Here is a 12,264-nt window from a genome sequence, read left to right on the forward strand (position 1 = left end):
GTGTGGGTGTGTGTGTGCATACTTACCCACAGAAGTGGGCATTTCTCCCCACTGCAGCACCACATCTTTAATGATGCGCCCATACGTGTTGACGTAAACACCCTCATCCTCATAACACAACAGCATCTCCATCCCATCTGAATTGGGCAGGAAAACGATGGCGTGAGGAGTCACCTGTGACTGGATCTACAGACAGACAGATACACAGAGAGCAAGAGGGAGTCAAAGAGAGGAATATAGGTCAAAGGTAATGTATCTTTCTAAAGGGGCTATAAAACTTTTCTCTTTATTTTCCAATTGACCCACAAATCACTGATCGCTGACATGTGATTCAGTGAATTCTTGTGAAAAAAATCTTAACTCACATGTACAGGAATGTAGATGTCATAGTTGTTTCCAGAGTCAACATCAATGGCATGGAAGCCAGCACATGACCCATAGATGACCTTTAACCTCTGACCCTCTTCCACAGTGAGGTCAACCAACAGAGGCCTGTGTGGCAGGTCTCCAAATGACTGAGAAGAAATACAAATAAGCAAGAGTATGAAACTATAGCACATTACAAAGATTATGTGGAACAATAAATTTAACACCTATCCCAACAATCAGATTATGAGTTTTCCACATTTGCTGTATTATTTTAAAGAAAGGGATGTAAAGAAGCATACTTGTCTCAAACTATTTGGTAATTGGATACTTTCTATCACCTTTTCTATTACTAGTTTTGAAATTACATATGCTCTTTTCTTATACAGTAAAAACAGTAATACTGTGAAATATTATTAGAACTTAAAAGAACTGTTTTCTATTTGAACATATTTTGAAATGTAACTTATTCATATGATGGCTATAGCTTCATCTACCTTGAAGGCCATGAATTTGTGGTAAGGTTTGGGAGCCCAGGCGTAAACCTCCACCGCATTCTTCATAGCGATAACCAGAAACTTAATCCTTTCATATTTCACTGGAAAAATAGATAAGAACATTCACAACCAAGGTGATAAATGACATGAAGTACTTTGGAAGATTCAAAATAGTTTTCTTGAGGTTTTTTAAAACCACAGGAGCTAAAGTTTACTAGCCACTAGTAGTGTAAACTTTCACCACTATCTTGTAGCCTTCATTTTGTAGATAATTAAGCACTCTGTAAATGCACACTTACCAACTTTGTAGTGCACACAGCCCTCCATTTCTCCTACAGTGGTCCAGCCCTGTTTCTTCTCCACCTCTGGGTCATTATGGAGGATTTTATTCCTTAGCCAGGCTAGATAATACACACGCACCTTATTTTTCTTCCCTGAGAGAGAGATAATAAAAATGAACAGCCTGCATGTATGTGTCCTGACAGTGAAGAGAAGATGGATACTTGGTGAATAAATTGGTGAATATGCCTGTGTGTAACCTGATATAGTGATGAGGAGGTTCAGTCCCTCCAGAACATCCATCTGTTGAAACCTGCGTGAGTTGATCAATGGATAAACCTTCCCTTGGCCACTTCGATCCAGCAGCTTCAGACCGTTCTCTGTCCCTACCAGCAGATTCACACCTGACAGAACAAACACACACATACAGAGACCCTCACAACATAAGCACAGTGTTAGGGGAGATATTTGTTAAGCTTCAGGCTTCTCTGTAGGAGTAGCAGAAAAAAAAGAGGGGAAAAAAAAAACAGCTGTATGATGAACCTTGAATAAATATTGAATTTTACAGGCCCTCAAATGTTTGGAGCTTACACCACAATATTCCAAAGCTACAATGATTTTGGTCATATTTTATGCACTTTGGCCAGAGGGTGGCAGTGGCACCAAACTAGTCTTAACGTTCAGGGAATAAAGGCAACTGAAGATAGAAAGTTCATGTCAGTACATCTAAATGTAGCACAGATACAGCCACTCTTCCTGTCTCAATTCATATTGTGCCAAATGCTTTAAATAACCCGACTTCCAAGTGACAGGCCGATGACAGCAGGACAAGTTTGGAAAAGGGGAAACTCAAAAGGCAGAAAATTGAGGTCAGAAATCACTTGTTGCATTGGTATGGCCCAATGAATCAAAGTAAAAAAGTTTTTTTTTCTAGGACACTTGATTCAAACATTATTAGCTAAAATGTCAAAACATTCGGAACATTTGGTGGTACTGGAGAGTTTAAGAGACTGAAATAACACCAGGGACACGGAGACCAGTTCTTATCATTGGGCCAAAATTCACACATTTCACACAAAATTTATATTAGAATGACCCAAAATGACCCGATGCTAATTTAAAACAGGAAAAGTTTTGAAGAGTGCTCTCGATTCACTAACCTTAGTTCACCCCAAAATGAATGTTCTGAAGAGTAGATCGCTTGTTATGCTTGAAAATATTTAATTTAGGCTTTTACTCACGTTTACACTCGAGTAAAAGCCTAAATTAGATCTATGCATCATTAAAAACTATGGATTCTCTGCAGAAAATTTTGACTAAACCACTCGATTCATATGGATTCGTTTTCCAATCTCTGAAACTATGAAGTTTTTGAAGCATCAAAGTGGTAGTTACAAAGGCAGTCAACGGAGAAAAATCTGACAGCATTCTGTCATCAAAAAGATTTCACTTGTCTTCTGATGATGAACGAAGGTCTTACAAGTATGAAAAACATGAGGGCTATAAATAATTTTTATTTTTGGGTGAACTAACCCTTTAAATTGTTAGTGCTCACAAAACATCATGTCAACATGTGCTCAGATTGTGGTACTGAACTGTGGTACTGGAATCTACCACATAATTTAATGTGTTTTGTCACACTACACCACTAATTGTTTGAAAAGTCAGCTGGGATTCCGTCATAAGATATGTAGTTAGTATCACTAACATGGGCAAGCCCACACACACACCTACACAAAGTGCTCTTGTTCATCTCTTACCCCAGAGAGCAGCACAGAGGATCTCAGAGTTGAATCTCTTCTTGTATTTGCGGATTTCAGGAGTGTCACTAACTGGACGAGTGTTGGTGGGATTGACATTGACCATGGACCCTTTCCTCACCTCCAGCTTCAGTTGTTCAAAGCGAGAGCCCAGACCTACAACAACCACAAACAACACAAGCTTAGAACCGAGAAACAGCATTGTCTGTTGTTTTTGAACAATGCGAATCATTCATGATCTAGCTTCATCTACAGAAGAAGCAAGAATAGGTTTTTATTTTATGAATAATAATGTTCTTTTACTAATCCTAATAATAAGCTAGTTCCACAGATAAATGCGGCTTTTTTAAAGTTTACCATCTCGGAAAACTGCTCATCACCCCACGGAAGAGGGGGCGGGGTAAGCAAAGCTCATTAGCATTTAAAGGGACATGCATTCAAAAGGTCGCTGTGAACAGAGCTGTTTTTTGTCCCGGTAAAAAGAATGTTGTTTTACACTACCATTGTGAGAATTTAATTTTAAGTATGTTACAGACTTTTCATGAAGACCCTAAAGAGTCAACTTGTGGAAAATAGGCATGTCCATGTCATAGGTCCCCTTTAACAACAATGAAGCAATGATAGCAGACCTATACTGCAAAAAACATTTTCTCAATCATTTTCTTCATTTTTTGCCTTGTTTTTTTTTTTTTTAAACATACAAGGATCCTTAAAACAAGAAGTCTTATCTTACATCTTATTTTTGTTTCTCAAGTATATTTATTACATGTACATTCCAATTAGAAAACAAGACCAAAATACTGATCATTATTCTCATGTTTTTCAAGTGTATTAAACTTGTGGATAAACAATAACATTTCAAAGTTTTGGTTCAGTAAGAAAAAAAAAAGAATACTTTTCTGTAAGGGTGCATTCAACTCTGAATAAAAAAAAAACAAACAAAAAAACACTTTTCATCAGTGACATTCATAAGAAATATTACTTGAGCAGCAAATCATCACATCAGAATGACTTATGAAAGATCATGTGACATTGAAGTAATGGCTGCGGAACATTCAGCTTTGCCATCACAGGATTAATTACATTTTAAAATATAATTCAATAGAAAGCATTGCAATATTTCACAATACTACTCTTTTATCATGTAGCTTGAGTGAGATTAAGTCTTCTTTCAAAGTCTCACCTACCCCAAACCACTGAATGTATATTAAACAAATACCCAGTAACTGTCAGAAAATGTAATGTAACCATACCTCCACCAGACATGTTATCGCCTGTGCCCCCAGATGGTTGGTACATTCCAAGGTCCACAAAGGTAGTAAAAGAGGACTTTCCAGAGGCCTTCACCAATCCCCTGGACTGGTACTGAAATTGATTGCATGATCTGAGTTAACCAGTGAACTACACACATTGGGCAATCTATTTGTTAATGACTCTAACTAAAAAAAGAAAGAAAATATGATGTAATTATATAGATGGAGAGAATAAAGCTTTAAAAGTTAGGTGGGCAGAGAGCTCACATCATAGGTAGAGTCTTTCCCAGGAGAAGAGTGGGAGGCAGAGTCTGTGGGAGAGTGGGAGGGCTGAACCACATCAGGCAGGTTAGTGTATCCATTATGACTACGCTTCTCTGGAGTCTGCCAGAAACAAACACACAAAACAAACACACATTTGTACTGGAAAAAAGCCATGAATTCATTATTTTAGCTTCATGCATGCACACGAAGGCTCAAAAGCTTTTTTTTGAGGGATCGTGGGGACACTACTGATGGGAACCCTCAAACTGTAGGTATTGAAAATATGCTAGTAAAACAATAACAGTATATGCTGCATTAATAAGGAAATCCCATAGGTATTAAATTAATAGGAAATTAATAACATTTTAAATAAATGCTGTTTATTTGAATTTTTTTCTGATTGAATCTAAATATATGCCCGTTTCCAAAAACATTATAAATATATTTCATCCAGGGTCCCATGATATTGAGATCTAATATTCTATTTGTTGTATTTTGCATAAAACTGAAAAATATTCTCTATATCCTTTAAGGTATTGTAAAGTGATCTGATATTAACTTTTGCATGAATTATGTAACCAGAAGTTTTAAGATATATGATTATGCTTTTAAGTTTTTCTTGCCTCATGGGTTTACATTATCTTAACAAACATTAAATATTCAAAAAAACATTCAACATTAATTTCCAGGTGTGTCTGTGAAACAGAGGTACCATCCTAGTAGTTTTGTGCATGCATGAACGCCATGTAGGGTGACCGTATTTTAGTTTTCCAAAAAGAGGACAGTGGGTGTGGGCGGGGCGGGGGGCTGGGGTGTGGTTGGCTGGTGGTTAAAGTAGTGCCCAAAGTAGTGCAATGACCACATCCCAAATATCAAAACAGAAAATGTTATTCCCATAACTAAAACACACATTTTACAGTCACTGTTATGCATATTGATCATAAACAGCTAAAAAGCTTCCTACCAGCGCCCCTCCTTCACAAAACTTAACATCTAGCACAGTTTTTAAATCACAGGCAGAATGTAAAAATGTTTCCATACAAGCATCTTAGTCAAATATCATTAACCAACATTTCAAACCTTTAACCCATGGGGAAAATCAACCCATTAACAGTTAACAAGTAACCATAGGGAGAAAAAAAAAAAGTGGACTTGGCAACCCTGCATTCAACAAGATCTGCAGAAGTCAGATTTGACTGATCACAGGTTGAGGAGAGAGAGATGGATGATTAAAATTTTTTTAGGTCAAAAAGAGGACATGTCCGGGAAAAAGAGGAAATATGGTCACGCTAACATAATGGCAACGTACAACACAAAGTACCTCACGCACGAAACAATTAACGTAACGCACAAATGTGCATAACTAATGTAAATCAAGCAAGCTTCTATGCATAGGCCACAAATTGTTGGCGAAATAACACATTAGCGGACCACTGGGAATAATAAGAAATTTTTGCCAGAAAACTTCTTGCACAAAATAAATTCAAGCACTTTTAAGGACCTGCATCAATGGATGCTTATTTTCAAAAACTTTCCAGGGCCTTGAAATTTTTGTTTCAGATTCACAAACTTTCAAGGATTTCAAGGACCTGTGGAAACCCTGTTCAACATTATTAAAAATACAAAATGTTTCTTGAGCAGCAAATCAGTATGTTGATGTGAAAATGAAGACCGGATTACTTTTTGCTGAAAATGTAACTTTACCATCAAAGGAATAAATTACATTTTGAAATCTATTCAAATAGAAAACAATTTTGTATTATAATATTTAAAACGTATAATGTTACTGTATTTAATGAATAAAACTGAGCCCCTTTTTTCATGTTAAAATTTTTATTTTGATGAAATTACATTAACATGGTTATAAAACATGAAAACAGGAATTTGTATGTTTTATTATTTTCAAATTGATTAATTTTAAATCAAATAATTGAAATTGATTTACTAAGGACTGCTATTTCCTATTATTTACTTTTTTTTATTAAATTACATGATTATCTGTCAGCTAAAAAAAAACAAGATGAAGACATAAGACACACACAAACATCCTACCCTCTGAACAAGCATGGTTTGGTCTCCATATCCTCCGGCACGTTCTTCGTCTCCTCCTTCACCTTCCTCCTCCTCGTGGACCACCATTGTGTTAACAGAGTCAGAATCTGCATCACGTGGGCTGATAAAGACATTGAAAGAAACGTGTGAAAAAAACAAAATAAATGAAACAACTGTAAAATATTCACACCGTCTCATACCGGTCAGTAGGGCTTTCCTCTTCTGCTCCCTCTCCACTCTCACTCTCTTCACTGCTCTCACTGCTTTCTGAGGAAGAGGAGTAATCATTAGCCTTCACTGGGGGCCGCGGCTGCTCCTCTGCCCGTTCCTTAGAGTACAGACCATGGTCCTGTCAAATTCACATGAGGAAGAAATCAACAGGCAAGTGAGAAACACTTCATAATGTGCCACATTTCCATAGTCAATATTACATTCACATTGGATCTCTCCAGATTAAACAGATCATAAGATTTGAATCATGCATCCTGTGTGGTGTGTGGGATCTTGGTCGTGGAGGGTAAATGTGGTCACACAAAGACTATGAGTGTGGGACTGTCCTTCTACAGATGCTAGTGGTTGTGGACTGGACTGGTGTGCAGGTGAAATCAACAGGAAAACAGACAGAAGACACTAAAGAATGGTCCAAGACGTACATAACATCCCGTGTGAATGTCTCTTCAAGGAATAGTTCACCCAAAAATGAATGATTGCTTTCTTTGGTGAAGACAAAATATGATATTTTAGAGGATGTTTCAACTTTTTGTTTTGTGTTTTTTTTGTCCATAGAAATCAAAGTCAATGGGGTCATCATTGCATTATTCAGAAATTATACACTACCGTTCAATTAATTATAATTACTAATACTAATTCGGAACGATAGTATAGCATATGTGATTAATTGTGATTTACTTGATTAATTCATCAGCATATCAAGCATGTACTATAATTAATTCGATTGACAGCTTTTATATTTTTATATCTTGAATCATGTGATTTATACAGTGAATACCCAGAATTAGGGCTGGGCGATATATATATATATATATAAAATCTCAATATTGTCAAAATTTTTACGATATTCAATATACAGTAGATCTCGATATGTTTGCATTTGCATTTAAATAATACAAAAAAAAAAAACTATTTTCTTTTGCCCATTAAAAAAACAAAAACAAAAACTATTTAGATTAAACAGTTAATTTAAGCAGTTGGAATAAATCTAGACCAAGTGGTCACTTACTGCTTTTTATTAAATGAACACATGTAGGCCTATACGCAACAGAAACAGTACAAAACAAGTACAGAAAGTAGATTCTGTCAACTTTTTTGTGCATGTAATTCACAATTTAAACTATGCAACTGGGATATTTAAATTTTTAGCTTTGTGGCATGAAACTATGTTCCTACTAACACTAAAAACCCTCTTAGATGGGGAGTTAGTTGCTCTAGCACATAGCAATTTCTCATATATAAATGAATACCAAAGAATTTTGCACTCTCCGTCTATATTATGAAAACTGGTAAATATAACAGTGAAATTTCCTTAAAGTAATTCCAAACGGCCATAGTCTATGTTCCTCTATTCAAACATCAGTGGACGAGTAAGTGCATTTATTCAGTGATTACAATCGCAAACAATACAGTCGAGATCTCATGACTGAACACAGACCGGCTGAACGACGCTTTCATTAGATTGCTAAACTCCAGCTTGTTTGTGATAGAAAATGTATCCTTGCAACAGCAAAGCTCTGATTCGGGTATTTAAACTTTGTTATCTGGCAACCGCTCTCATGAAAACTCTTGTAGTAGATGTGCGTAGAGCAGTCCGGACGGTTCCTTTTTTTGGACAGTCAGTTCGTTCTTTTGGGAAAGTATGCTTGAATTTAAAATATTCAATGTTCCTGATATTTTCAAATTTTACGTTATCGTCAAAATTATTCCGATATTATCACTAATATTTGATACATTGCCCACAACCCTGGCCAGAATAACATTTCTATGATAAATAACTTTCACCATGTAATGGGAAAACATAGTTCATTTGAGATTTAGCCTCATCCACATGAACATCATCGCGAGATGATGTAATCGTGCAAAAACACAGACCGACGTCATGCTGATACACAGATACGGTCACTGACCTCTCCTATTGCTCTCTTATAGCTCTGAGGGCAGGAAGAGGGAGGAAAAGAGATCGATGAGAGGAGAGAGGGATGAAAAAGGATAAAGGGAGAGGAGGAAAATGTTAAGGAACAGAGGTTAGTGTTTAGAGGAAAGCTCAGTGTGTTCATTCTGTACAAGACACAGGCGAATGATTTTGGAATCTTTATGCATGAGTGCATTTACATGCTACTCTCATGTTTGTGTGAATGTGTGTGTCTGCATCTCACCGCTGGTCTGCTGGGTCTGGATGAGGTTCGGGATTCTCCTGGTTTGTGTCGGCCGTCATGAGAAAGGGTGGGGGAGGAATCCATCTTGGATGAGCCTGAAAAAACGGCAACAACATTACATACACTTCATTTTTAAGAGTGTAGGGTTTGTCTGCAGTAATTAGAAAGACTCCAAAAAGGGGTTTTCACCACAGAACAACCATTTTGGGTTCTCCAAAGAACCTTTCATCAATACTTCTTCAAAGACTCTGGAGAACATTTCAATAATGTAAAAAATGACCTTTTGTGTAATGGAAAGGTTCCATGGATGTTCAAGGTTCTTTATACAACCATAGATGCAAATAAAGAAACTTTATTTTTAACAGTATATCCCAAAAAAATTAAGTTATTTATGAATCAAAAAGTTTGTCAGATTTAAAGATTTGATCTTTCTCTATGAGATAATGATATTTTCGATCTGCTAACACAAGTATTTTAAAAGTCTATGCAGTACCACCAGGATTTCAAGTTTAATTACCTGTAAATATTTTTGAGCATAATCACTGATATTGTGGTCCTGGTACTCCATGCACAAGGCATAGGAGAATAGATGAACACTGATTAATGTGTTTTGGCTCAGAGTTTCTGATTATCTTGTTTTTTTTTTTTTTTTTTTAAATTAGCATTTTTATAAGAAGCTTTGTGGAAATAAGACAAAAATGCATGCAGATGCAAATAAAACTTTAGATTGCATGATTTAAAAAAAAAAAACACAAAATCATGGAGGGACTGATTAAGACATTATTTAGTATGGTAACTAAGCTGTTGTCCCTGCAACATAGGTCATGTCAGGTTGTACTACCCTTGCAGGGAGATGTGGCGCCACAGTGTTGGCAAAAGCTGACCTACACAACACTCACTGAGTATGCGGTGTCGTTCTAGAGAGCCGGTCTGTGGCAGATTGGACATGATGCTTATGCTATCTCCTCTCTCCCAGCGCTCATTGCGACTCAGATCAGGATTACTGACACAGAGAGAACACACAGTGCAGGAGTCAGGGCAGTCAAATGATTTGTGAAACAGCTGGATATGTGTGTGAGTGTGTGTGTGTGTGTGTGTATGTTACCTTGCTCGAACTGGGTGTCTGATGCCGGAGGAGAGATTTGTGTTCAGTGCAGTGGCTATGGAGGCTGTTCTCTGGGGAATCTAAAAGAGAGACAAGTGGTGAGGAATTAAAGGAAAACCACTGATTACATTTGCCTATTTTTACATGCTGTTTTGTGCCCAATCTTGATGAGTTTTACAAAACCTGTATGATTATTTTGCCTTACTTTAGGAGGTTGTTCAATCTCAGGAAGACGGATCCAAGGTCCCCGGTCATCCCTCATTGGCCGAGACTGAGGGGCAGGGGTCTCTGAGGTGGGGTCAGAGTTTTGACGGACTAGTTCTCTGGAGTGTAGAGGACGAGGTGTGGGTGTGGGAGAGGGATCCTGGGTGGGGAAGGCGGACATGGTCTTAGTGGGCTGATCGCAAAGAGACTGAGAGCGAGGGACAGGAGCGGCATACGGTTTTAACGGCACCAGGTGGGCCATCTGGAACTACGGTAGATGAACGAACAGGAGTGGAGACGAGTAACAAAAAAAGTGGGAGAGTGAAATTCATTTTTTTTTTTGAGAGAGAGAGAGAGAGCGAGAGAGAGAGAAGTCAAGGTGTTTTTACAAAAGGAGTTTAGAAGAGTGGGGATCAGTAAAGCAGTTATGCAGAAATGGAAACAGGATTGTTTCATGCAAAGGAAGGAAATAGGCCACCGGGGATGGGCAGCACAGAAAGGTAGAAGATCCAGCACAGGATATGCAAGTGAAGAGGAAGTTCCCAAAAATGATGGAGGATTACAGAGGAAGCAAGTGGGCCCCACAGGAAAGAGAGAGAAGAAAAAAGAAAGTCATTAAACAGAGAGAGTAAAGAGTTAGCCAGAGCATGCAGCATTAAAGAACAGAAATGATGGCATCCTCCTCCTGATTGTTATCCTTTCAAAAGTTTAAGGTCAGTCTTTATTCATATTAAATACTATTTTAAGCAAAACAAAAAAACACTTTGAATTGTACTTTAGTTGACAGCTCTAATAATTCTATCAATGTTTTGGAGGTATGACTAATGAGTTTACCAAACTTTACCAAAACTGTTTTACAAAGGGGGAAAAAAATGATAGGTTGCACACCTTTCCCTGGCCACCCTGTGGTTCCACAGGTCTCTGCATAGGTGGGGTCTGTGCGGCTCCTGATTGGCTGATTGATTCTGAACGGGACTGGATATTGGTGTCAGACACTGTAGTGCAGATTTTAGGAGAGCCCTGTCTGTTCAGTTTACTGCGCTCCTCAACCTGAGAAACCAAACATAAGAGTTTATATTCCAACAGGTCAGTTCAGAGAGCTATCCTCAGCAGGTTGCAGGTGTACCTCTCTAGCCCAGGATGGTTTGTTGTTCTCCAGGTTCTTGCTGTAGTGGTACATCTGTGGTTTCTTGTCTTGTTGCTGCTGTTGCTGCTGGAGTGAGACGAGGTACGCATGCTCCTGCTGCAGCTGTCTCTGAAGTCTTTCTGACTGTCTCTGCTCCTCCAGCTGTTTACGTTTATACTCCTACACATATGAGCAAACAATTAATACCTTTTTAATTGGCAAAATGTGACAACTGAAATTTCAGGCACACACACACACACAAAAAAACCTTGCATAGCACAGCACACTGTCACATGCATAAATACCCCACCACACACACACAAACAAACCTATGCCCCTTCCCAACATGCAAAGGAAATAATTATGAACTAATGAATAACAATTACACACAAAACATGATTGAGTTTTACATGGTACAGTGTTTAGTGTTAAACTAAACAAAGGAAGAAAAACATTTCCTTAGCTGTACTGGACAATTATTTCCTCAAAGATTTAAAGCAATTGAACAATTTGTAATATAAACGTATTGTATAGGGTACACAGATATGTAATTATTGTGTGTAATTGTGTTATGTTGTTCCATATTGATATTTTGATTGTATCCCCAATTAAACTGCAAATTTAAAATGAAACTAATCCAAGCAATATAAAGGATCAAAATCAACCCTTCATGAAGCATTGACTAAAACACACACACACAGGGCTTTGACACATAAATGAGCCAAGTTTGATGAGTTTCACTTGAGTAAAGGTTCTTCTGCTTTAGAACAGGGGTCGATATACTTGCATCACATTTTAAGTTTACTTCTTGCTTTATTTTAATTTGAGAGGGTCAATGGAACATTAAGATCTCCTTAGCAAGGAGATCGGTAAAATAATCCATGTGACATAAGGGGTTCAACCAGAACCTCGTAATTTTACAAAGCTACGAGAATTCTTTTTGTATGCAAAGAATGACTAAAAATAAT

At 37.5% G+C, this 12,264-nt stretch overlaps 1 pseudogene; it reads right to left on the reverse strand.

Annotated features, from left to right (window-relative positions):
• The window catches only part of LOC113049100 (misshapen-like kinase 1), a 37,213-nt pseudogene that overhangs the window by 5,281 nt on the left and 19,668 nt on the right, over nucleotides 1-12,264 (reverse strand).

The sequence above is a fragment of the Carassius auratus genome, chromosome 30, assembly GCF_003368295.1.
Source record: "Carassius auratus strain Wakin chromosome 30, ASM336829v1, whole genome shotgun sequence".
Taxonomy (NCBI): domain Eukaryota; kingdom Metazoa; phylum Chordata; class Actinopteri; order Cypriniformes; family Cyprinidae; genus Carassius; species Carassius auratus.